Source organism: Phycodurus eques, chromosome 9, assembly GCF_024500275.1.
Source record: "Phycodurus eques isolate BA_2022a chromosome 9, UOR_Pequ_1.1, whole genome shotgun sequence".
In the NCBI taxonomy this organism is placed as follows: domain Eukaryota; kingdom Metazoa; phylum Chordata; class Actinopteri; order Syngnathiformes; family Syngnathidae; genus Phycodurus; species Phycodurus eques.
This window is the reverse complement of record NC_084533.1, coordinates 27,197,733-27,225,677: the sequence shown is the minus strand read 5'-3', so window position 1 is coordinate 27,225,677 and position 27,945 is coordinate 27,197,733. Positions and strand designations below refer to the sequence as shown.

Below are 27,945 nucleotides of genomic sequence, written 5' to 3'. Positions count from 1 at the left end.
CAGAACAAATTAGTGGTCTTCTATTAGATGGCAGGAAGTAAATAGTCATTCATGTATCCACTTTTTGTGACATTTTTGTTTGTTGGTGTGCCGTGAGATTTTTCAATTGTAAAATATGTTCCTTGGCTCCATAAAGGTTCTAAATCACTGCTCTAGTCAGATCAGAATCAGAATCAGAATCATCTTTATTTGCCAAGTATGTCCAAAACACACAAGGAATTTGTCTCCGATAGTTGGAGCCGCTCTAGTACGATTTTATTCTAATCGGTCAGGTCAAACCAACATTACAACATGACAGAAATAAGGGGTGCTAACTTACTGTAATTACATTATTTTTAATTAAATGACTTCACCCACACAGAATAGGATTGGACAGAACGGCGGCATGCTTACGTCCAACCGTTCGTGCTAGAAGTAGCCATTTTATTGCCTGCTTGTGAGCCGTATCGTACTTAAAATACGTGAACATACCTCAAGCAAACCTTAAACGAACGTCCTCTCCTCTCCTGAGCGCCGGTGACCACCAACACACGTATTTCCCCTATTTTTGTTTTTATAATACAGTCGGCGTGCTCCACTCTTGTTGTCGTCGCCACGGTAACGAGTGTATCCGGTCGCATTTGAGTCGATAAGATAAAGCCCAATGATCGTAAAAAACGGGGTGCGGCGGTATCGGAATACAAGATTTTATTGACAGTGCATTCGTGAAAGAGCAAATTTGTCTTGTGTTGCATTACGTGTTGCCTGTCTCAGACGTGTTGTCTGTTCCACACCGCCGACATGTTTTAAAAAAATTTTTAATAACTTCATTGGCTGTCAGATAAAATCGGTGTAAAGTCTAATATGCATATGAGTTGAAGTCAAAGCTGCGCATCAGTCACTACAGTAGCATGTAACGATCCAAAAGCAGCCTCGATTCGAGTGGATGTCTTTTCTCGGGAAGAGCGCTCCCACCCGCCGCCGGGGAGGTCAGTCAAAGTTCACGCCGTGATTATTCCGGAGGTGCCTCGAGGAGCACGCCGAGGTGCCCACGGCGAGCGTTTGAACACGGCCGAAAAAGAGATGCAAACAAAAATGCCGGCTTATTATTCCTGGCCTTAATGTCTTCCTCCAAGATAATGGCAGGCATCGAATGTACAAATTCGTCAGTGTGTCGTTAGTTCCTGATATGAGAGTTGAACTGGGTCATTAGGAGGAAGGGGAGGCAGATTATGCAAACGGACATGAAATAATATGGAACACTACTGATACCGTTGATGTTATTGAAACGGTTCCAGGGAAAATTTTAATTCAGGTTTCTAAATGCACCAATATTACAATTGAATACACGGGCATACACACAATAAGCTAACTGTGCCATGCTTGGGCCCACTTGAAACGTAGTTGGGATGCGTTGAGGCGTACTCAAGTTCGGTACACTTACCCTACTTCAAGTAGAAAGAAACATACTGTACACAAAATAAAGAATCTAATCTTTTTTTGTTTGTTTTTTTAACAACTACTACTGTAAGTGGCTCAGTAAGATGCTGTAACAGTCATCTTCCGTAAGGGATGAAGCTTAATCTCTCCTTTTACACTCTTAAACACCTTTTAAACTCTTAAACATATAGTAATGCAGAGTAGTACAATACACTATCTACATTTTATTCATTGTAAAATCGGTTTTAATAATCCCCCACATCCCTTTTTTGTTTTTACAGTTTTAGGCTAAGAAGTGTTTATTTTCATTATGTGCAATATGAATATGAAAAGAATATATTATTATTATTATATGTGATTATTAAGCTAGCGAGTCATTCTCAAGACAATGTTAGATTGTTTTATATACACAACGTGTAATTTGAGAGTAAACTTCAACTGGGAGTGGCAATTAATAGCTTGATGCCTCTTTTTTTGGGGGGAAAAAATTGTTCACTATCTGCCAAACTCCTCAAATCTAAAACAAAACAAAAACACCTCTTAAAAGTCACGTCACTCGTATATCAACGCACCTCTACTATCATAACATAAATGCAATTATTGCTCTCGCCAGTTATAAAGTCCACCGGACGCTTGGTCGGAATTGTATTTGCTCTTGCCCGTGATTCAAGATAAAAGCACCTTGCACAACAGAAATAAACCGAGCAACTACAAATAATCCACACAGTAAAAAGCTAGTCCACAGTTCATAGACCTATTACCTATGACGTCCGAAGCTGCTGTTTATAATTAGCAGAAAGTGTCTTGACTTCCATGTGTGGTTAAGCTCCGCTCTTAGTAACAGTGGGGGAAAAAAAGGAAAGAAAGAGGAAAAAAAGAGTGAGGCTGCCGGGACGATGGTGCATGAAAGCCGAGCTATTTATAGCATGCCTGCCTGCATGCAGGAGCGCTAACGGCGCTAAAAGAAGAGCGTCGGCGTGAAATGGCCGACCGGCCCTCTGCAACGTCCCACGCCGCTAAATTTAAACGCCTTCTTCTCCAGGGGTCGCTTACCGATGACGACCACCATTCACGGACGTTGAATTCAGATGCTAAGCTAACGTGCTAATGTGACGCCATTGTACGTACTGTATATGCTAAATCCGTGAAGTGTACTAGTGTTTAGAAGTCTGTTCTGTGATAGTAACTGCTCAGTACAATATGGCTTAAATTGACATGTTTAGGTTTATGAGCTACTCAAAAGCTGTTTTCTCCTATATGCAGATGTGTCCGCGTGTCAAACGTTGCGCATCAGTCACTCCAATGGGTTCCTATTCAAAAGTCTTGATATCAAAGTGACACCTCAGTAACTACAGTGGATGCCGGTGCGTCATCCCAGACACTGATAGCCACTAGTACGACATATGTGGGAAAAAATGTCTTCACGGCTAAACATGGCCACTGTAACTATAATAATAATATTTACACTTCAAATAGGGAATGGAATGGACATGTCATGTGACCTTAAAGCCAATGTGCTCTGTCCATTAATGAGAGTCTTTATTGACCCACGCGCGGAGGAAATCCAATACATGCGGTGGTGCAGTGTTACGTGAGGTCAGACGCTACACAAACGCGCGCACACACTTGAAAGACAGCAAAGCGCCACGCAAGGTCAGCCGGGCAAAGGAGAAAAAGCCTTGCGCGCATTATTCCTCGCTCTTTTTTCATGTAGGCGAAGCAAGGCAACATCGGCAAAATATTGTGCGGCTCAGAAGAACTTAATTCAGGTCAAAATTTGACAACGTGGATAAATGACTTTTGCTTTTGCAAAAGTATAAAGGTGCAATTGACTCTGTGATTGTCTTCCACGGGGATTTTTTGTCTCAGCATTTTTTTTGGGGGGGGGGATTAATGTGATTTAATTTGAGTAAGTTCCTTTCTATTAAATAGTTGATGAACACGGTCGCCATTGTTGTTGCTTTGTTCCTTGTTACTGGAAGGAAAGTAAAAACGGCTAGGAGGAGAACTGCAGCACATTTTCAAAACAGGGCGCGTGGGTTGCGTTCGAGTGTAACGGCAAACTGTGCGCGGGAAAGCCGCAGTGACGTCAGCGTGGTCGCCGCCCGCACGAGTCTAAAGAAGCCTTTACAGGAGAGGAGCCGCACTGCGGAGTGTTAGCGTTTAGCCGTGCTAGCTAGCAAGTTAGCTTAGCGCCTAAAATAAAAATTCGCCCGGTCGTTCCCGAGGAGCCGGGAGGATGGGTGAAGGTTGGCCGTGGACAAACCGTTCTTTTACGCTCCGCGGTCACACAAGCTTGAAGCCAATTTCACACTGAGGCAGGCATGATGACATCATCAATAAGTTTTATCGCAATTGGTCAGAAGAGTCCAAATTGCTACCATAGGCAATTTTTTTTTTTTTTTTTTTTTTTTACTGTCTACCACATATAGCGCACACCCCCTACCCCTACCCCTAGGCTGGAACTAATCAAAGGCGTTTCCATTCATTCCAATGGAGGAAATGTCTTTTAGTTTAAGGCCATATTTCCCAACCCTAGTTTTACAGTATAATTGCGTTACTATGCTTCCTGGTCTGATGGTTAATTAAGTTAAATTGGCACATACTGTAGGAGTGCTTCCATTACAGGAGGAATAAAGGAAGTGTTCAATAGAGTAGTTTCTCCACGTACACTTATACAGTATTATAGTGATAGTGTGTCAGGCCGCGTGAAGGTGAAACGTTGACGAATGGCGATGAGAGAGCAACTCGGCTGTAATTACTGCACAGCCTCGCCGCACGTGAAGATGACCGAATACCCCCACCGTGCCGCCCAGGCTTACTTTCTTGGAGGTCACTTTGACAGGAAGTGCTTTAGCGTGACGTCCAAGCGCTATCGATTCTCAGGGCCGCGCGCGCACAGCGCAACACACTGAAAATCAAGCACACACACATATATACTGGTATTTTTCATGAGTTTTCATGAGTAGTGCTATCACTATCAAATCTTTTTAGAATCGATTCTCCTGTTGATTATTGATCGATTAATAGAATAATAATCAACTCCCCACCCACTATCACTAAAAAAAAAAAAAAAAGGGAAATAGTTTTTCTTTTTTTTACGACATTTTATTCTCATTTATGAGGGATGGACTTCAATCCCTAAACTGCATATGTTGGTACTGAGTGTATGGTATACATTAGGCATACAGAATTTTTAGACAGCAAAATACTGAAAGCTAAACGGTTAGTAATCGCGATTAGCATTAGACTGCTAGCGATTACCATTTTAGGTCCAATGATATTCTTATTTTATATGTACATTACACATCTAACAGTATCGTAAAAAAAACACTTGCAGACGCTCCTTTGTCGTTTTTGGCAAAGTTCATCATTGGCCAAAATACTGCATCCATTGCATTCATTGATATATTTCTTTTTTTTGGTGGGGGGGGGGGGGGGGTCAGCAGAGTTTCAAAGCAGAAATTTCATGTCTACCTATTCCCCCCCCCCCCCCCCCAGCCCTACTTATGAACTACTCTCACGTTTGAGTTTGTTGGTGACTTAAACACCATATTTCCCCCCGTAAAATAAATCAACCTCACCGTTTGTGTCTCATCTCACTGCGTTATGTCAAGACTTAAATCATACGTTTCCCTAAAACTTATTAAAGGGCATCAAAGTCCAAGATAGAATCTATGATTTTTTTTATGCAGGTTCAGTTCTTGTTTTTTCTTTTTTAACCTTGCGTTTTCCACGATGCAGGTGTGTGATTGACAGGTTGCCGGACAGCTTGATCATCAAGGATCATCCTTCCTCGCGGGCGGGCGTCACCCGAGCCGCCGAGCCCCAACGCTCTCGTTCCTGAGCCTCGAATCGGCTTTTCCTCCCCGTCAACCCATCGTCCCCGCAGATCTGTCACTCAGGCTTGTTCTGGCGCTCGTTTCCCATCTTCTCGAGCTGTCACGGTGCCGGACAAAAGTCATCCCCTTCCAAATTGCAACGTCAAAGACGATAAATAAACTTCTTATAAATCTCTGAGTCATACTTCTTGTCTTCCATCTCTGCTTTTTCTTCTGTATGTGTGAGAGGCACCGCACGGAATGGAGGGACAAAGTCAAGCTAGCAATTTCCCGGCTTGTAGGTAATGCCGGGACAGGGGTGTGAAGATTAACACCTGACACTCACGTCTGCTGCCCTGTTGTGTCGAAAGCAGTTGTCGCTGTCCAACAACTCAACTTTTCGAGGTCATCTGCTTATTGGAGCACCCTTTTCACGCTTTCAAAGCTGTCTTTTCCTGATCTGCGTGAAATGCACCATTACTTTCGCTGGGTTTTATATAAAAGGCACAGGTGGATACATTTCCAATGGACTGAAACAGCTCCGATACAGCAAATTTGGGGAAGCTGTGTATGAAAAAGGCTAAAGTGAAGCGAATGTGCTAATTATAGCCCCTTTCACACTGCCTTTCAAAGCAGAGTTATTCCTGTACCACAATTCCTTTTGAGTGGCACTGACACAGAATGGAGGGGCGAAGACAACCTGACAATTTCCCAGCTTCGGCTGCAGTGTCTGACGCGGAACTGTTCCGGTGTGAAAGGTAATGCCGGCGGCACATAGATGTAAAGTTTTCACACCTGACACTCACTTGTGATGAGTTGAAACCAATAACTATTTTATGCGTCATCTAATGATCTGATTGCGGTATGCCGTGCCCCTTTCACGCCGTCTTTTGTCAACACGGAATGGGAGCAATGGGTCAACAAAGTAACTTCACGGGTCCGGAAGTAGAATGAACCAACCGCCGGAATGCGACAGTGCGAAAGCGAATGCCGAAATTCCGAAACAGGAGGTACGAAGTTTAACACGCGACACTAACGAACACGACAACCAGCGAATTGAGTTGAAATTACAATTCGGAGCGAAGAAGCCTCAATGGAAATGGGAATTGGCCCACTCGCGAGTTTGCACGTGGCCGCCAGCGCTCCACCAATAAGAAACAATTTGCACACACGTACATACAAGAGCACTGGTGTTTGATTGGATGTGATTGAGTCCAGCATAATCCTCATTGGCTTGCATCAAGTGTCTGCGTGAGTGCTGTTCTATATTTAGCTCATGCAGGGGTCTCATGACTTGTTCTTGGCAGGCTGCCTCTGACTTGAGGAGCGTCTGCCACACACAGATGACCTCTCTCTCACACACACACACACGCACACACACACACGCACGCACGCACGCACGCACACACACTGATTTCATTATGTGTTTGTACGTGTGTGTGCATGTGAGTGATTGGGAATCATCACATTTCAAATTTCAAATGAAAACGCTGAGGGTTGCATTTACATGAAACTGATCTAATAAAGACTGGAACATTTTTTTTTTTTACTTTCTCGTCCTCCAGTACATAGTTCTTGAAGTAGTATACCGTATGTGTAGGACTCCCCGCTAGTCGATTCTGCCGTGTAGTCTACAGTGCGTGTAAAGAGTCACGTATTAAAGTCATGTAGTTGCAAAAGTCCAAGTATGGCCGGTATTGCTCCCGTCCATACAGTGCCATGAAAAAGACCCCCCAGGAGATGCATGAATGTAGCGCACGAGCACAAAATTGGACAAAAAGCTAACACGGCCTAAGAATATGCTTTTAAACATTTTGGGACAGATTTTAAAACAATACAACACTGGATAAATATTCAAAGCCACCGTTAGATTTGTAGTGTTATGTCAGTCGTAATATCATACACAAACACAGGAAGTACGTTTACAGCATTTAACCACCCAAAAAGAAAGAAAAAAAAATATGTACACATTGTTAGAGTGTTTGCAAAACTATGAAAAAAAGGTCACTCTGTTGTCACAAAGTTGGCCAAGCTCATCATTTCCAATTAAGTAATTAATATTACAGAGAATGAATTCCCTTCGAGGAGTTAACAATGTAATCGAAATCTAATTAACAGCGGCAATAAAAAAAAAAAAAAGCTTATTGGTGGTTTACACCCACGTATTAACAAATTATTTGAGTTAAGAAATATATATATATATATATATATATATATATATTTATACAACCCAATATTGGCACGTGTTGCAGCCATAAAATTCTAAGTTAATGATTATTTGCTAAAAACAATAAAGATTATCAGTTTGAACATGAAATATCTTGTCTTTGTAGTGTATTCAATTAAATATAGGTTGGACATGATTTGCAAATCATTGTATTCTGTTTTTATTTCTGTTTAACACAACGTCCCAACTTCATTGGAATTGGGGTTGTATTATTATTTTTTTTAAACCACCAAATCGTTTAGGGGGCTAAAGAACATTTTAGGGGGCCTGAAGCCCCTGTAAAATAGGCCTAACGACGCCACTGGCATTAACTAAGGATGAGACCTTTACATATATATTACTACATGTAATTAGCATGTACTAGAGGTGAGGTCTTAACATATATACAACTACAAGATATTAGCATTTACAGGAGGTGAGACCTTTCGATCACTACTGGCGCATTCATGCACACAAAGCGTCCTTGCTAGCGGAGGAGGTCAAACGCTGCCAATCAGTCTCGGCTCATTAGGAGGCGGCCGACGGCAACGAGCGCCATCGTCCGCGCGCGCGTTACGCTCCTCATTTTCCCGCCACGTCTTCCTGTCACATGCTGCGGGTGTCGCGCGACATTCATTATTCCGCCGCACGCGAACATCAAATGACACAATTAACGGTGGCCTTATGCAAATGGCCTACAAAAATGTATTCCTTTTGTAGTCCAAATGTCGATTGTTCTTTTGCTGCGTACAACACTGCTGACTATTCTTGCTGCTGTTTACATTCATGGCTGCATACAACAGTATAGTATCTACGTATTACATACTACTTGCATACAGACTATTTGTTAATATATGCATCATGGATTTTGCGACATACAATGCTGGTGACTATTATTGCTGCTGTTCACAATGACTTTTGGATGCAGAGTATCTCATTATTCATTAAATGCTGCTTATAAATAGACGATTGATCAATGTAGATACAAAGCTGCTGCACAATTTCTCCATTGTGGGACCAATAAAGGCTATTTCTATTACTCCACGTCCTTATTGATCAATCAGAGATGTGTCCCAATACTTTCGTCAATGCAAACAAATCTTAAATCAGGTTTGTAGACAAGATTAGGGCTGCGACTAACGATTATTTTAATAATCGATTAATATGCAGATTATTTTTTTCCCGATTATTTTATGAGTCTGCTTTGTTATTATAATAAACAAAATATTTAATATTTTCGGCTTTATTATTATAATAAACATAATTGTCAATATGTACGGTTGAGAGGCTTAATATTCGAGGATTTGGACAATTTTAAGTTAAACAAGGTCTCTAAACGATTAATCGATGGTCAAACATTGTTATCGATTAATTTGGTAATCGATTAGTTGTTTATAAATGGAATTATTGCACCTTTAGTCAAGATGGCCGAGACCTCCGTCCAGGCTGCACCGTCTTAATAACTATGTGTAATATCCCATACATTATTCACTGAAGTTAAAGCAAATGTCAGGAAGATCAAAACTGGATAATTCCATCATCCGTAATGTAGAAATATTTAGGTTGCATCTAAATATGTATACAGCTATAATAATGTTAAACAGACATCACAAGTGCCACTCACGAGCAGTTTGTCAAGGTCATCGGGTAGGGTTTCTAGGAAACATGCAGATAAGCAACATGAGACGTGGAGGACGTAGACGAGAAGGTGGAGTGGGGAGAAAGGGGTGGAAAGACCCATGTGACAAGAGGACTGCATTTCCCATCAGCCCCTTCTCTCCAGTCCCAATCATGTCCTTCACGAGTGATACAGTAAAACACTTCACTGCGTGATTGTGTTGGACTTATGTAATTTGCATCCAAAAGCAAATAAAAAAATGTTTTATCATGTTTATTTTAATGAGGAAAACTTGCGCTCTATGTTATTTTACTTCATGAAATGCAATGTAATGACATAATTTTTGCGTCAATTCAATGGTCATTATGCTGCTCCTTCCGGTGTTGCACGCCTTGGCCACTTGGGGGCAGTATAATACAGATATATGCATAAACATGGAGACAGCGGAACCGTCCCAAGCGCTCAGCAGTATTATTAGTCGTTCTTCATAGATGATAAAGAATATATGCCTTTAAGTATGGTTCTATTATCTGTTATAAAACCGCCTCATAGATGCTATTTCATTTCATTTCATAATCATTAGATTCATTTCCTACGTGCTGGCATTAGCAATTGAGTCACCTGCCTCATCTTTGTATATCAAAAGCTGTATATTATCAAAGCACCACTGTACAAAGCGTGCTGCGAAGACGACCTCCAATGCCATAGACGTTTTTATAGACGAAACCTCTGATCATAGAATCGCCTCGTCCAAGGCCCAACAAGCCCAACGTTAAACTTTACAGCTTCATAAATCAACAACACCGTCCTCTACAGTATACAGCACATATGAATTTTGTCATTAACACCCAGGCATTATTCACAACAAAATAAAAAACAAAATAACCTGACTGTGTGTAAGGGTACGTTGCAATGCCGGAACACGGGGTGCGATGTTTAATGTGCCATTTTACCGTGTTGCTATTATGTATTAATGACATGGAATGGAGGGATGAAGTCAACATGGGAAGTAGGCTCAAAGGCGTAACAGTGGCGGGATGGCGAGCGAATTGGGTGAAAATGTATTTTGCATCACCGGGACAGAGAATATGACAATTTACCTTTTTTTTCTGGACATGGGATGGACTGTATCCGGGCAGGTTAAGCACATATCACAGTGACTAATCTAAATGGCCTGGAGACACGCGTGCACGCACACATGCACGCACGCACACACACACACACACACACCATTTCTTCTCTTCTTTCCTCCTTCCTCCTCCATCCTTCCTCCTCTCCTCCACAGGCTGTCTGGGAGGTGAGGCTCCACCCTTCTTCCCCATCGTAATTTCATCCGTGTGCGTGCGTGCGTGCATCTCGCTGTGGCGGTCACGACTCTTAAACCCAGCAGGGAGGAGGGAGAAAAAGGAATGATGGCGTCTATAATGTTGCAATTTTATCAACAAACACACACACACACACACACAAAAGTACAATATAATCAAAGCTGAGATTTTAACTCACAAATACAAAGTGAAAAAAATATTCACTGATGAATAAAACAGCCTGTAACACTACAAGTATCCAAAATAATAATAATAATAACAACAACAACAACAATAATCACAGTATAGTACAATTAGTAGTACAAGTAGTAAGGCTATGTTCACACTGCAGGGCACGATGCCCAATTTAGACTTGTTTTTGTTAAATCTGATCTTGCAGTCATTCACGTTACAAAACCAACAAAAACAATGGGACTTCTAATGTGGACGGAACGAGTCCGTGACGTCACACGCACGTGCACGAAACAGGCACCGTGTGTACGCAAGTAAATGCGGCACAATATAATATTTTGTAAAAAAGTGAAAACAAAATAATGAAAAAGTATTTGGAAAGACCCAAGTGTATTAATGAATTCATTCAAAAAAAATAACAAGAGAACACTGAGAGACCAAAACTACAAAAGGCACATACAAAAATGTAAAAAGACTAATTCATTAATGATTGATAAATAATCCCCACAATATGATGAATATAATAAGTACATTTTGGTTGCCATTTGCAGGAAGCTGCCCGCCAAGTTGGGAACTTAAAACAGCCAAGTACTCGCACTGCGCACGCTGAAGCCAGTCACAAACTGACCAAAAATCCAATTATCCGAATGCGAGAAACCGCAACGGCTGCGTCAAGATGCTCTCGGGACATGCCAACGTCCCGCTTCGGCGAATTCGGTCTCAAAGGCGCAAGCGGATAAACGCCGACTCTACCGTTACGGTTCGAAACTCCGACTCCAGATCAAAGCACCAGACCAAAAGATTGATTTTTCTTTCCCTTCAGTTTGCATCTAATTCTGGAAGTTCCTTTTGGAAGCCGTCATTGTGGTCCTCCAGAGGGTTGCCCCCCCCGCACCCCACCCTCCGACATCTCATGAGACCTCCCCCGACTTCTAAACATCAAAGACCCCCCCCCCCAAAAACAACTTCTCCACACACACACACACAAAAATGATGACGAAGTGTGGGAATTTTTTTTATTGGATCCTACCACAGCAGTGTGTGTGTGTGTGTGTGTGTGTGTGTGTGCGTGCGTGTGCCTGTGATATTTGGGGGTATCACTGTAAATAAACATCCCCCCACCCCCTCCGTGGTGGGAAACGTTGGTGCCAGAAAAGTTTGGAGGGGTTAGGTTTGTTTTGAAACTCTATCGCAGCCAGGACGGGTGGAGCTCTTCTGGAGACGACCGGGGTGGCAAAACATGTGTTGCTATGTGTGTGTGTGTTGTGTGTTGTGTGTGTGTGTGTGTGTGTGTGTTGGGGTGACATGTTGGAGGTTGAAAGGACATGGCGTGAAACAGCTGTCTCACACACACACACACACACACACGCACACACACAACTATAGTCTTTTCCCAAACATATCACGTGTGAATTGAGGCCTCGGGGGGTGTGCCGTCTGTAAAAGTAAACACAACGCTCACACGCTGGATCAAAACACGGCCGCAAGCGTCATACATCGACAGCCCAAAATGAAATCGTCCACGTGTGAAAAACGCAGGCGAAAACATCTTAGTGAGTTCAAACAATGATTATAAATCAGTGTGCAGTGTGCATGCCAGGCCGCTAGGTGGCAGTGTACCACATCCAGGTGGCCTTTTGTTTTGTGTTGTTTTTTGTTTAGCCATATGCAAGAATATTATAATTTCCCGAAAAACTGGAACTTAGATCACTGGACTAAAACATCAAAATAGAACCAAACATTTAAAGTTAACAGGAGATTTGTAGGACAAGACAAATACTGAATGGAATATTAATGAATATTAATTAATCCTATTGTTGATGGACACTGGCTTCTCTCCATTGCACGAACGAGAAAGCAATCAATCAATAACTTGATGAGACGCTGCTACTTTACAGCACGACACGTCACCACACGCGGTTCCTGCATAACCGCGTCGACACTTGGCTCAGCGAAGACTCACTACAGCAAAAACAAGCACAGCTGTCGCACGCGCACACACACATCCACACACTGCGGTGATTACAGCTGCAGTCGCACAGATCCTGCATACTTAAAGACATCGCGCAACACACGGTGCGCCTCGTTATGCCAACGGAATTACAATCTACATAATACATACACTCCTCCAGTGTTAGCCTCCATTAGCGACTTGAGTGCAGCGCTTCGGGTCCAATTAAGATCATTCGCAGCCGTCACGGTGGAGTCGAAAATATGAACGATTTAAAATGTTTTTTTTATCCTGAATAAGGAATGACACACTATCGTTTTTGTGCACGTTACGGCAAACAAATATCAAAGAAAACAACATTAGCAGAGGTGCCTGAGTAAGCATCAATACCTGCTCTCCACAACAATTTGGATCGGCACCGAAATCTAATGGCTTCTTCCTTGGACTATGCCCCAAACCTCCATAAAGTTGTGAGAAAATCGATTGCATGAGCAGGCTCGAACATTTGCAGGGTTCTTTTCCTCAATGGCAGATTTCAGTTCCCCCCCCCGCCCCCAAAATATTTAATTGGATTGAGATCGGGACTCATTCCTGCTTTGGATCTTTGTCTTGCAGGAGGACACATGATCTTGGCCTCAAACCAAGTTTTGTTACACTGGATGAGACCTTTCGCTCTCAAATCTCTTGATAATTTTCTGTGATACAGTCAAGGCCTCCAGTACCACATGTAGAAAAGCAGCCCCAAAGCATTACGGATCCTCCCCCATACTTCTTTTGGCAGGGTTCTTCTTTCATTGTGCCGTCTGTAAACATACTGTTTGTGTGCATTGCTAAAAAGCTCTATTTTGGTTCATCTCTCCATAAAATCCATCCATCCATTTTCTGAGCCGCTTATCCTCCCAAGGGTCGCGAGAGTGCTGGAGCCTATCCCAGCTATCATCGGGCCGGAGGCGGGGTACAGCCTGAACTGGTTTCCAGCCAATCGCAGTGCACACATAAACAACCAACCATTCACACTCACATTCACACCTAGGGGCAATTTAGAGTCGTCAATTAACCTACCATGCATGTTTTTGGGATGTGGAGGAAACCAGAGTGCCCGGAGAAAACCCACGCAGGCACGGGGAGAACATGGAAACACCACACAGGCGGGGCCGGTGATTGAACCGACAATTGAGTCTCTCAAATATTATTTGTTAGCTTTGACTTAAAAACACAGGTCGTCTTTTTCTGACGTTGTATTTGGATGGTAACACTAATGCTAATGTATGATGGTTCTAAGTAAAACGTAAAGCCTAATTCTTTGATCCCCCCCCCCCCCCCCCTTTAAATATACTACATAACTTCACTGAAGACAGGTTTGTCTTTTATAGGGCAAAGTATGTCTTTTTTATATTTTTTTAATAAAAACTTTTAATTAAGGACTTAGAGACCCTGTTTTCACAGACGCTTTGTCATAACTGTGAGGCAGACGCTCTAACCAGTCGTCCACCGTGCCATCACGTTGGCCCCCATGTTTGACGTCTACAAACCGCCACACATTAGCATGTTGAATGTGTGGCTGTGTACCACTAATCCTGGCAAGGTTTATTTGAGAGCGCTATGCAGCTAATCTGTGTTTGTCAGTACAATTAAGTCATTTTATAAAGCTTCCCAGTTAAAACAGACAAGGCTATGCGCTAGCTTGGATTGCTAACCGTGCTAATAATTGACTGACATGTAGCTAAATGATGCTTATATTAGCCTAAGTTTATCAGAAAGTCTGTCCGTCAAACAAATGCTGATTTACAAGCCACTGGAACAATTAGCGGGTAGATATGTGCGACCCTTAGCCCTCGTGTGGTGTTAAAAAATGTTAGCGACATAGTAAAAAGAGAACTTTCCAGTAAAGAATCATGGACTAGCCTTTTAGCTACACGGCTAACTAGTGAGCCACCTATTTGGCTGGATGGTTGTAGCTAACCATTTACCTTCATTTGCTAAAGTCAAACTACGAGCCTAGCGAAACAGCCGCCAGGTTGTCTTGTTAAGTTTGCCAGTTTGTTATTTGTTAGCTTTGACTTGTAAACACAGGTCGTCTTTTTCTGGTGTTGTATTTGGATGCTAACACTAATGCTAATTTATGATGGTTCTAAGTAAAACAAAGTCAAATCCTTTGATTCCCCCCCCCCCCCCCCTTTAAATATACTACATAACTCCACTGAAGACAGATGTGTCTTTTATAGGGAAAATTATGTCTTTTTTAAACATTTTTTAATAATGTTTTAAATAAGGACTTAGAGACCCCGTTAGCAAGCGATGTAATGATTTTCACAGGCGCTTTGTCATAACTGTTGAAAATGTGAGATGACACCAACGAGGACAAGGACATGTCACAAACAATTCACCGCTAAGCGTTCCCCATCTGCTCTTCTCGCTAAAATCCAGACAAATGGCCAAATCGGTCCATTATGGATTCATTATTCAACTTTCAACACCTTAAGTGAGTTGTTTGATTAGCCTTAGCCGTTTGGCTACAGTGACACTTGTTAAGGCTTTATGTACAAAACATATATATAATTCATGCTGTGAAATCCACCTTAAGGCAACATTTGTTCAAAAATCTACCAACAACAACAGCACTTCGTCGACCAGTATTCAACACAACAGGAAATAAAGTGGGACGTACAATATTTTGTTAGTTATAAACTCAGTCTAAAGAAGCTAATCTATACTAGGATTTGTCCTGATGGCCTACTAAAGCTAGTTTACAAGCCACAAATATTTCTCTCCATATCAACAATTAGCATATTGCTAAGTGCATTCATCCTTTGCACAAGTTTTTCTTAAAAGCTGAGTAAAGCCAGGTTTTATTACTGTAGGTGTCAGCTACACGTCTAATCATTACTTAGCTGTGTTTCTTTCTGTGTGTGAGTTTTGGCTCAAATTAGGTATATGGCAACTGTGCAGTCGCCTGTAGCTCCGCGTTAGCAGTTTGAGCTACTATACACACAGGGATATTTGTTAGCGTCCGTTGCTAACAGAGCTAATCTTTATTTTGGTTTGTCCAAATAGCTAAGTAATGCAAAAGCCTTTGTACTCATTGACAATTAATATGTACTGTAGCTACAGTATGTGCCAAATTAGCAGATTATAGCGAATATATTATATCTATTTTTTCCCCATACATTTTTCCAGATGAGCATTTTTGCCTGAAAATAATGTAGGCTATTTTCATTCGGCTGACTGTATTTTGAAGGTTTTTTTTTTTTTTTTTTTTTCATCCACATTCTTGATGTTTGCATGTCACAAACGCCGAAGCACACACAAAGACGTGCTAAATTTAGACCTCCATTGTTGAACCCTACACAAGCAGCACACATTGCAGGTTCTCCTTCCTATAAATGTCCAGACAAATTTAGTGCTTTGGAAATCATGTGTACACTCATCCACCGTGTATTCTTATTAGTATTATAATTATTTGTCATATTACAATGATTTTTCTAAATATTTAGGTGAAGAGCATCCAAACAAACAACACTTACCATGTTTGTGCAAAACCTCTTATGATGATCAATAACAATATTAATAATACATTTGATACTACGACAGTAGTCTGGAAGTAATTATGTCATAAAGCATTATGGTAACTTAAAGGTTTGCTGTTTGCCCAGGAGCGCACTCCAGAACTATATGAAAATTCAGCCCCCAAAGCCATGTTCACTTTGCAACATGAAATTCGGTAGGCCTCTATCATGAAAAAGTCTCAAGAAGCCATGCTCGAAAAGACACAGGAAGTCGGGCATTTTGGTTGAAGCGGCTAAATTGACCTGTAACTTGAATGAATGCGCACTCGGAATGTGGCGTCCATAAGAAGACAAAAGACGACTTCCACTTTTAATCGTTTAGTCCTTCATTCGCTTCTCGCTCAATAGCCAAATTAAATTCAACTATTTTATTATGCGGTGCTTTTATAATTCACTCCGGCAGTAGATGACTTAAAACAACACGATGTGTCGGTTTTCACATCCAAAGAGCAAGTATCTCTCCTAAACATGATTGATGAGCAAAGTGCTTCCCAAACGTAGAAAGACTTGAATGTGGTGTCTCGTTGGGACCGGGAGGAAGCACGCATGACGTATGCTGTATTTATAGCCGCACTGTTTCCATGACAGTCACGCCAGCCCGCAGACGCTGCATCCTCACCTCCCGAGGCCAGCGACCACTGTTTCCCACATAATAATTGTATTTTTTTTTTTGTGGCGGGCGTCCGTGACTGAATTTTGGCCACCACGAATAGATTTTGGCTTTTGCTGCACGGCGATTGTGTCACTGTGCTCCGTCTGCGCGACTGCTAATCGATACTGCCGCTTTCCTTTACGGATGGAAATACAGTAACACGAGTGATTGAAGTATCACAAGTATCGGAACGCCAGACACAGGAATGAAACGTGTACCGATGTTTCGGAAACTCCCAGGAAGTCTGAAACGTCAGAAATGGATGCAGAAAACCATGACTAGTAATACTTTAAACCGTAAATATACCACAAACTAACAACTAACACTTTAATATGATTTCAAACTCATTGCCCTTCAACGTATGATGTATTGTACAGATTATTTGATCTCGAAGAAAAATGCTCCGGAAGTGCACTGATACTGTACATGCACACTTCCGTAAAAAGATGTTCGTCTCTCAGTCGAGATGTATCACGTCAGCATACTTCCTTGACACCAATTACGTCTCTCCTGTGAGCCAGGGATTTGGTGCCATCTTGTGGCATTTTAGGGGATCATAAGAAAGAGCACCAAAAAATAAATAAAAACATCTGAATTTGTGAATATGGAGGGGTTGACTGTACAAACAGCTCTGAAAGCAACCAAGCGAAGTGGATCCGGAATATATTGGCAACGCTTCACTTGTTCCACATTTTCTACGATACAGCCTTATTACAAAATGGATTAAATGTGTTTCCCCCCCCCCCCCCCCCCCCCCATAAAATTCTACATACGACATCCCATAATGACAGCGCCGAATTGTATTTATTTAGAAAATATATTTCAAATATCTACCGTGTCTGAGCTGGGTGCGCCCAGAGCATTTGAATGCGATGCTGGCGACGCTTGTTGCCCCGAGAAACAGCCCCGACCCTCACTCTCTCGCTATCTCTCTCGCTCGTCACCCCAGCGCACGGGTGAGGAGGACGCTTCGGGCATGATGCGCATGTGGCGGGTTGTTTGAGGACGCGGTTTTGTTTTTTGTTTTTTTCCCTCCCTGCCGCCATGAAGACGATTCACAGATTTAAATGAGAGATTGATAGTGTCACTGTGTGTGTATGTGTGTGTGTGCGTGCATGAAATCCTCAGTCTCCACGGAGATGCAGCAAGCTGGGGAAGCAGCCAACATGGTGGCGTAAACGCAACAAATGCCTGTGTGTGTGTGGTGAAATTAGCTTCCACAAGCGGTAGCCGCGCAAAAAAGCTACTTTGCGTTTACGTCGTACCTTCCCACTTTTGCCCCGTTGTGTCGAGCAGTGGTCGCAGAAGTGCAGTTCGCTCGCTGTGCGTGGAGATGAACTCACTTGCGGTCCCCAAATTGCTGGGCAGAGGACCGCCCCCTTCCGCGTTACAATAGAACAGACTTCGAAAGATTTTTCACGTTTTAAGGCGAGTCATCAAATGTTGTCCTCATGCTCCCTCCCACAGGTAATGTGGTACACTAAAATGTTTCGCAATTTTCACGTTGCCCATTTGTCTCGTAGATCAGGTTCAAATTCGGTAGCCATCAGAAAACAATTCTCGGAATGAGCGTAGTGTTAAAAAGCTTCCAAAATATCATATTGTTCACCTTCATTTTCCCGTTGTGTTGAGTACTGGTTGCAGAAGTGGAGCTAAACACACCGCTGTCCTTTGATTGGTCAACAGCGAACTCTCACCTCTGCGTCACAGTAGCCAACATGTAGGAGCCAACCAATCATGGCCGAAGCCCTCTATTCCATTGACACATACGCATTTGTTGCTCAATATGGACTCTGCAAGCCTTCAAGTGAAACAACTTTTGCGTCCTTTTGTGTTGTTCCAGCACCTTCGATCCAGTTTCGCCACACCGGCACTTTGTCCTCTGAGACAACACAAACGCATGCATGGACACACGCACACAAAACATTTTACTGTCATGTTAGCCAACAACTACAGCAGGCTAACTGACTTAGCGGTGAGAAGCTAGCATTGTTTAAAACCAGGTTACAAAACCACATACAGACATGCTTCGCGGCTAAAGTTAGCGCGACTTGGAGCTATGAGCATCAGGAACTTAGGTCTAACTGCGAGTTGCTGAACTGTCATTTGAGTTTGCATAGTAACAGGCGAAATCCTCACATCTCCAAAATCATAATTTTTTTGGGGGGGGGGGGAACAAACAAACAAACAAAAAAATCGGTACGCTTCTTAAGCCATTATCCTCAAAGGAGGACTGACCAATAATATTGATTAGTGGGAAAAATATGAACTTGACCAAATTTGGACATGCTGCACAGAGTAAATGAATCAACATTTTTGTTTTGATTGAGTTATTTTGATAAATATTAAAATCTCGAGAAATAAACATGATTATTCATTGACATAAAGATAAATCTGCTTGTTTTCGTCATAGCTAATCAATAGCGTTAGCGCCGTTGAGACGTGTTAGCTGATTTCAAGGCGTTACCGCGGTACGGTAGCTTTGCAAGTTTAAATTCGTACAGCGCGACTCAAAGTAAACTTAAAAATACTTGTACTCGGGCTTAAGAGGTATAAAGTCATAACTTAAAGCTAGGCGACGAGCCAAAAATTACGAAGCGCTAGAGGACATGTTAGTCGCGTCTCACAAGGTCAGATTAAAGATAAAATTGTGGCCGCCGCAGAGACCGCATGCCAGCTATGTCGCCTATTTTTGCCGGCGGGCTAAAATAGAATGGATTTTAGCAATTAGCACGCACACTTAACACATGTACACACACACACACACAAAGATATTAATATGTACACAAATGTCAGCACATGCAGCTTTGTGCATCCATCACTGCCACGCTCATGCAGAAGATAGTAACACGGCGGCACACAGGAAAAGGTTACGCATGTCACTGAGCCTCAATAATGCCATGTGACCCTCAAACCGGAGTCCCAACAAAAGGACCCGCAAAAATCGGAACTTAGCGGCATGAAATTCAGTATGTCATGAGTAGACCCACAAAAAAAAGTCTGAGAAGCCGTGTCTGAAAATGCACAGGTCAAGACAGCCGTCATAGCTACTTTGACTTAGTAACATGACACTCGGTAGACGTGTCTATCTGGAGTAGACCAACCAAAATGTCTCAAGAACCCACATCTGAAAATATGTAACTCAGCCATTTTGGTTCGAAGTAGCCATTGTCGTCATTATCTGGGGGCGGAGCATGGCTGCGAAGTTTGATGACGCGCCATCGAAGCCGCCACTTTCATAACTCAGCTCCACAAGGTCAGGTTGTCATTGAAAATGCGCACACGTTTGTGTGTCTGCGTGTGTGTGTGTGTGTGTGTATCTAGGTCACATCCATGCCGGCTAATATTAAATGTGATCTGTGCTTAACATTTTAACCCGCAGGTCACATTGGTCGCATGTTCCCGTTTCATCGCTCCCAACGCAAAAAGTAACAACCAAACACAATCGATATCAAACGTCAACCCAACCGATTGATTATTAGCACACGCCATTTTTCACACACACACGCAAATATATACATAGAGACCCACAGGAAGCGACCAATCAAGCCGCCGCTAGGCTAACACCTCCTGCGAGTCCCCCACTGAGCCACATTTCAGCAACCTGTCACATGCAAGGACAACACGCACACACACACACGCACACGCGCACACACTCACTCTCTCTCACACACACACACACACACACATACACACACACACACACACACACAAGAAAAAGGCCAGAGTAATCAGCATCTCTGTCCTTGAGGCATGAGGGATGCCATGCTGACACACATACACGTACACCTATGCGTGCACACACACACACACGCACGCACACACACACAATGGCGGTGACATTATTAGAGAATTGTGCGTGCGCGTTCCCCATTAAAATTCTCCTCAACTTCCTGACATTTCACACAGATATGAGCAACGACGCTAAACATTTGCGCCCTTTTCAACCCAAGCCCGCTTCTCAGAACGCTTCATCATCCCGCCCGTTGCCGCAGTACAGTCAGACTCTTATGGCAGCGCAACGGCCAAAAAGTAGAACAGTTCCCTGAAAATATCAAATCGAGGGAACTACGCTTCCCCCGCAAAGGTGGTCCAAAGTGGTCACATTTTGGAAAATATGGCCCCAAAGTGGTCAAACTCTGGTAAATACACCCCAACGTGCTAACATTTAGGGAATTACACGCCCAACGCGGTACAATTTTGAAAAATATGTTCCAAAAGTGGTCCATTTTTGGATAATAGGCCACAATGATGCCGGTTTTCAATGCAGTGCCGCCTGAGGGTTCAAAGGTCATGGGCATTCAATGTTTATTTCGGCGTTGCCCCTTATGTGCAGGGATTTCTCCAGATTCCCTGAATCTGTGCGAACATTCAATGTCGTCTTTGTAGTGTGTTCAATTGAATATAGGTTGAAAGGGATTTGCAAATCATTGTATTCCTTTTTATTTACATTTTACAAATCGCAACTTCATTGGAATTGGGGTTTGTACAATGGCTCACGTATTTTGAAACTTAAAAATAGGATTTTCAACAGCGACAACAATAAAGCAACAGATGATTTATGTATGAGGACAATTACAACTTCATTAGCCTTTGCTTTTGAGCAAGTAGCAATAAAAACATCGTTGAAAGCATGTTTAAAAGCTTGCTAAACAGCATCTGACATCATTGGAAGTGAGAGGGACTGAGCCAATCACTAAAAAAAAAAAAAAAAAAAAAAAAAAGTTAGAGTCAGACCTTCAGTTAGCTGACGAGGCCGCTTCGCCCGACGCCAGGCGATAACGACGGGTAACCGGCTTAAGGCCCAACGCCCGGAATTAGCACACTGCGACCAGTTCAGGCTTGTTCTCGTGCCAGTCGGAGTTTTCAGGGGACACCCGACAACGCACTTGAGAAAATCTACTGGCAAATGGGAAATCGTTTACCCTTGTCACCACTTCAAATTGGCATCAACTCATTGGGGTATTGGCGTGGCAATCATTCAGCGTTTCCCCCCCCCCCGTCAATTCCTTGACAAAAAAAGGTGCGGCAGACGATAGTCACTACAATAGAACGCACAACGCAGGTATGCCGGGGTGTGCTGATATGAAGCGTTCAGAAAAGCCGAACAACATGGCCGGAGAGCAAACAAGAGAAGGTGGCGAGGACACCGAAACATCAACAGAAAAAGTGATGAGTCAGCACAAAATCCAGAAAAAAGGGGGAAGATTATTTCCGATTACCACAGTCACACACACACAGCAGTGGTTGTCAGTGGACTGCACTGCACGTGACGCACACACTCATGTAGCTGCCACTAGCAGCTCCATATTAGGCATCAACACACACACACACGCACACGCAAGGGCAAAGAGACATTGAACTACAACCTTCGACCTCCACCAGATTTATCTGCACATATTGCAGGATCTCTGCGGCGTCTACAAAAACACGCGTGCGCACGTGTGTGTGCGTTGAGTCTAGCTTTCTTTGAACTTCCTCACCGTTCTGAAAAACATCTGCTTCACACGCATACACGCGTCTTGCGTTCAGGCAGCCATTTTGTCACATTCGCAGATATACGCTACAAATTTCACAGTGTTAAAAAAAACAATAATAAATGTGTCCCAATACTTTACTCCATAGTGTTTGTTTCCCAATTTTCCACTTCTGCCACATCCAATAGAGGAAATAATGGAAATTAAGAGTAGAGTTCAACGAAGTGATAAAGGACAGAAATGTTTTATTATTTTTTTTTGTTAGCTTTTGTTTGTTTCAAGGATGGATTCATTTTGAGCGTCCAGTCAAACAGGAGGTCAACTATTTCAAGCCGTGAGTAGAATGTCATTAATCTTTGGGTATTTGGGTGCTACAGGAATTCTATTATATTCATAAATACCATTTTCTATCACCTAATAAAGATATTTCTTTACATAGAACCGTTGTACAGAATCCCGAGAAGAAGAAAAAACAAAAAACGTGGGGGTTTTTTTTGTTAGTTTTTTTCAGTCAACCTGACTGGAGATGGCCACAAACGTGCAGAGTGCGAACATCCGGCGTGCGTGTGTGTGGTATACGCTCACACAGCGACAATCGACAACTCTTATTTGAGTGAGGGATTAAAACACAGCCACGCTCTCTACCTTGATTGACAGCTCTTTTAGCACCCAAGCATGGCTAATAATATCACATTAATGTGACCACAAAAAAAAAAAGTACATTTCGAGTTACAAATGCATTCACAAACACCTCCAGGTTGGAATATACACTATGTCTATATTTTTTTATTACATTCTTATTTGCATTTTTGTATTCATTTTTTAATGAAAAAAAAGTATTGAATGAGATTGATTCAATTGCATATCATTTTGTTATGTTAACAAGGAAATTCAAATGAAATGTAATTTGGTTCAATTGGATTATAAAAGGGTCCCAAACAATAATGCACTTATGAACCTTAAGTTACACAAACTACATTACGACATGAACACATTAGTCATGAAAGAAGTTGTTTTCAAAAATAAATAACATTTTGCAGCGTTTTAGCTTCCATAACCGACTCACTCGCGGGGCGTCGAATGCGTTGCTGTTCAAGTGTTAATCGGGCGAGTTGGATTCACGACAGCGGCGATCCCGCTAACGTGTTTAAAAGGACCACTGGCGGCTTCACGAACCGGAGCGCTCTCCATCCCGCACTGCAGTGGAGGAAGAGGAGGATGTGTCGGGCTCTTCTTCGCCCTAAAAGGTCCATCAAGAGCACTCCCACCTTTTACTAATTAGCCTCGTTTCAGTCGCAGGAGACGGCGAGGCCATAAATGGAACATTTCTCAAGCCCGAACGTCTCCCGCTATGCTTTTTTTCCCCCCACGGCTTAGCTTAGCTTAGCACGACAGCGCCGAGAGTCCCTTGAATGAAAATTCAAGACTTTTACCTTGAAAGGCAGTCAGAGCTCCACACAGGCTAACGGAGGAACAAAATATCGACAAAGTCACGTATATTGTCGTATATATATTTTTTTTACTTCGGCTTCGGCTACATTCCAGGCCCAGCAGCAATAGGTGAAAAGCCAAAATATAGTTGGTACTGTTCGTAAAATAGGATGAAATCGTATTGCGATTCGCAGCCTTAATTGTGAAAAAAGATTGGCAATATATCGGCAAATTGCATTGTTACCCTGCGATTCCTACCCAAATTGTGATTGTGTTGATACAACTGGCAAAATATTACCATAGTATCGTGAGTTACTGGGCGGTTACCACAATAATATTGTGAGTTAGTGTATGACTCCCACCCCTAATCATGCTACATTATCGGTATCATCAAAATATTGTGATATCGTGGGTTACTGTGCAATTCCTACCCCTAATCGCAATATTATTGGTGCGACTGGCAAAATATTATGCGCGTTATTTGGCTTTTACAAACCCCAATTGTGCTATTAACGATCAGAAAATAATAATAATAATAATCAAAATACCGCCCCAAAAAACCCCAAAAATCTCCTGCAGGGGAATCGAGAGGTAAGGATGGTGGGCACGACACGTACTGCCCCGCTTCAGTATCAACTAAACGTCCGTCCAAAAACTGTCTTTGTGTGTGTGTGTGTGTGTGTGTGCGTTTGAAAGACTGACGCCCTGCTAAAGTCAAAGGGAAATACAGAAAAAGGGAGTGACTCGAGGACGAGTGGAAAGATACAAACAAGGAAAGCGAAAGGGGATGAGGGCAGGTCAGGACAAGCAGGAAAGTGTTGAATAACTAAATCAGGGCGTGCGTGCGTGTAGCTTAAGCACACCCTACGAACATAACACACACGGCGAATGACAAGCGTGTGTAAGCGTGAGCCAGACACGCATTAGCTCGACGCTAACAATTAAACGGCAAGTGCGGTAACTTAGTAACTAGAGTGCGTTAATGATTGCACACGTACAGTAGAACCTTAGCCCCTCGAGAACGGCCTTATCGGAGGTTTTGAATGGAGTCAAGTTTAGAGGAACGTCAGAAGAACAACAACAACAAAATCGCAATTCAGTCATCATCGCCGGGAAATATACACTGCTTACAAGGTACGATGTGCAAGTTTTCAAACTAGACTATTGCCTCCAGTTAATATAATACAGGCCGCACTGACTAACATAGCAAAGAGCAGCCCACTCAACGCAATCTTTGCGACGTTCTCGTTCTCATTTTGGAACGCAGTGGGCAAATGCGTGCTGAATACCGAAGGAGCATATATCGCTCTCAGCCTCAACAGGCAAGGGTTGCGTTGCGAACCGGAAGACGGCGGATCAGCTACGACATTACGACATTCACTTCGGTTAGAAGCTGCGGGGATACGGCGGTCAAACGAACTGCACCGAGTCCGTCGATCGTCAATCGTGACGTCAGTGTCTGCTCCCTGTTGTGTTCCAGCGACTTTGCTTTTTCTTTGGCTTTTCTTGGTGACCCTTCCGCGAAAAGTCGAGTTCAGACAAACCTCCAAATTCCCCAAATTTGGAATTCTACCAAAATGATCTCAAGGTTTGGTGTTCAAACCACAGTGATTCGTGATGTCAGTGTGTCATTCCAACAGCTTTTTCCATCTTGACATGAAATTGCTACAGGCTAAGTGACACTCCGTAGTGTGTTTTTATGTTTTTATGTCTCAAAATGATTGTTTGTCAAATTGGCTGTCTATTGTCGTACGAGAGCGGCTCCTACTACCGGAGGCAAATTTCCTGTGTGCTTTTGACATACTTGGCAAATCAGGACGATTCTGATTGTCATCAATAACTTCATTATATACTGTTTAACCTGCTCATCCAAATCCTGTAGTAATACAGTGGACCCCACATATTCACGGTTCGGTATTCACGGATTCATCTGTTCGATTGCTTTGGGGGAACCTATCCCCCGCTTACCCGCATATTTTGACCCAATCACTATTCGCAGTCGGGCCCGGTCCCTATCCCCCGCTAATATCAGGAATCCACTGCACAATACATATTTTGTTTCGAAATGTCAACATTTGTATTCACTTTTTTTTTGTCTTCAAGTAGAGTAACGTGGTGACCGCAGTCAGTGGGAATCGACCAGCCGCCACTGACCAAAGGTCAAAGTTCAGAGGAACCTCAAAAGAGTCCAGTAATTCCATTTTACCAAAACAGACGCGAAACCAATAGGTCCTAACGAACTAGATGTTTTACTAACAGGAGGTCACACACTCACACACACACACACAGACACACGCACACACACGGGCAATCGTTTGACAAGAATTTGGCTCGTCACCCACAATGTATTGCATCAGTGCGGCCAGGGGCATTCCTGCCGTCTGACGCGCCACCGCCTTGGCGGAGCAAAAAGAGCGCACAAGGTGGGTGTGTCGCTACCGCTACAAGACTACTACTAATATTACTCCCATTAATTCACTACCTGGACAAAAGTAATGTGACACCTCCAAGGCAGTGAAAAGCGAAGCTGCGCTTAGACTTGTCCGTATCGTCATCGTCGGCGGTCGATTCCAAACAAATGCTGACTGAGGACATCGAATTTGTTGTTGCTTTGTTCAACTCGACATCTCTAAAACACAATTAGCGTGACAAAACGGCATGGAAAGGCATGCATCTCGCTAACCTGCAGACTAGTCGGCGACCTGATGGCGACTCGAGTCTCCGCCAATTCTTCCGGAGACTCGGGAGTCGCAGGTGAATTTGAACATGTTCGACGTTTGGAGATTTTTTTGGAGACGTCGCAGAAACTTATTTTCTCTACGTCCGGGGACACATCTCCGCAAGGTCTCTGCGAGGTCTCCGAGACCCGCTGGAGACCGAGGAGATTGAGGTGACGTCACGGAGCCGTCGCGGCAATTTGCGGGCGAATCGACGTGTCCGCCAGTGAGCGAGGCCCGTAATTAAGACGCAGACGTGGTAGGAAGTCGCATATGTGCAAGTCATAATTAAGTCCTGAACTTCAAGTTTCGAAAAAGACCTAAACTCGTATGTCAAAAATCAAGCAAGTCAAGTTGAGTCCCTGGTAAGTTTTAAAGTTTAAAGTTTTAGTCAAGCAAGTCCCAAAATTGTCAACTGAATTCTGACTCGAGTCAAGTCACGTGACTCGAGTCCCCCACCTCTGCTAAGTCAGTTAGCGGCATCAAGCAAATAATTCGACACACCGGCATCAGGTATGCACTCATCAAGCAGCACAGTATGTGCGTGTGTACGGCAGTAGATGTGCACGTGTAAGCGTCGCAAAGCAGCGAGCAGAAAGGTGGGCGATGCTGCTGCGGCACTGTGGTCACGCAAGCCCGAGCGGGCCTTTGGGAAGTAGGTCAGCCAGCCAGCGAGGCAGAGAAAAACTCAGAAAGAGAGAGAGGGAGATGAAAGAAGAGGAAGAGAACCGCAAGTGACCCTTTGGATGGGTGCCGGGCCAAGAAAGCAGTTCACAATCATTGCAATAATTAACACTTTTGAACAAGTGCATTATTCAGAGATGCCAACCGCTAACGTCACCTCACGGGAACATTCGGAATATCTTGTCTGGAGCATTTTGATTTTGTCAGCAAAATAAACACACACCACCGGAAAGATTCAAAATAATACAAATGTTTTATGTAGTATTATTAACTTAAATTATATATTTCTGTGGACCTAAATTCCAATACAATATTAAGAATGAACCAAATAGTGCTGTATAATCCATCCATCCATTTCGTGAGCCGCTTCTCCTCACGCGGGTCGCGGGCGTGCCGCAGCCTATCCCAGCTGTCATCGGGCAGGAGGCGGGGTACGCCCTGAACCGGTTGCCAGCCAATCGCAGGGCACGTCGAAACAAACAACCATTCGCACTCACAGTCATGCCTACGGGCAATTTAGAGTCTCTAATTAATGCATGTTTTTGGGATGTGGGAGGAAACCGGAGTGTCTGGAGAAAACCCACGCAGGCACGGGGAGAACATGCAAACTCCACACAGGCGGGGCCGGGATTGAACCCGGGTCCTCAGAACTGTGAGGCTGACGCTCTAACCAGTCGTCCACCGTGCCGCCTCAAATAACTATTCAGTTAATAGTTGACTCTGGTGGGACTTGAACCTACAACCTTTGAATTGCCTCATATTGACAAGTTTAGGAGTCCAATGCGCTGTCCATTGCGCCACAGAGTCTTTAGTGCTGTACAATATGGAAAACAAATATATATATATCCTGACACAGGACACTCTATATGTCATATTTTACCTTAAAATTACATTTCGATAATGGCAA

At 43.1% G+C, this 27,945-nt stretch overlaps 1 protein-coding gene and 1 non-coding gene across 4 annotated transcripts in view; both read right to left on the bottom strand.

Moving 5' to 3' along the window:
• The window catches only part of ppargc1b (peroxisome proliferator-activated receptor gamma, coactivator 1 beta), a 64,638-nt gene that overhangs the window by 25,155 nt on the left and 11,538 nt on the right, over positions 1-27,945 (bottom strand). The gene's annotated exons all lie outside the window — the stretch shown is intronic.
• On the bottom strand, positions 27,754-27,845 carry trnar-ccu (transfer RNA arginine (anticodon CCU)). The gene is given in 2 exon segments: positions 27,754-27,789; positions 27,809-27,845. It is a non-coding gene; the product is annotated as a tRNA-Arg (tRNA).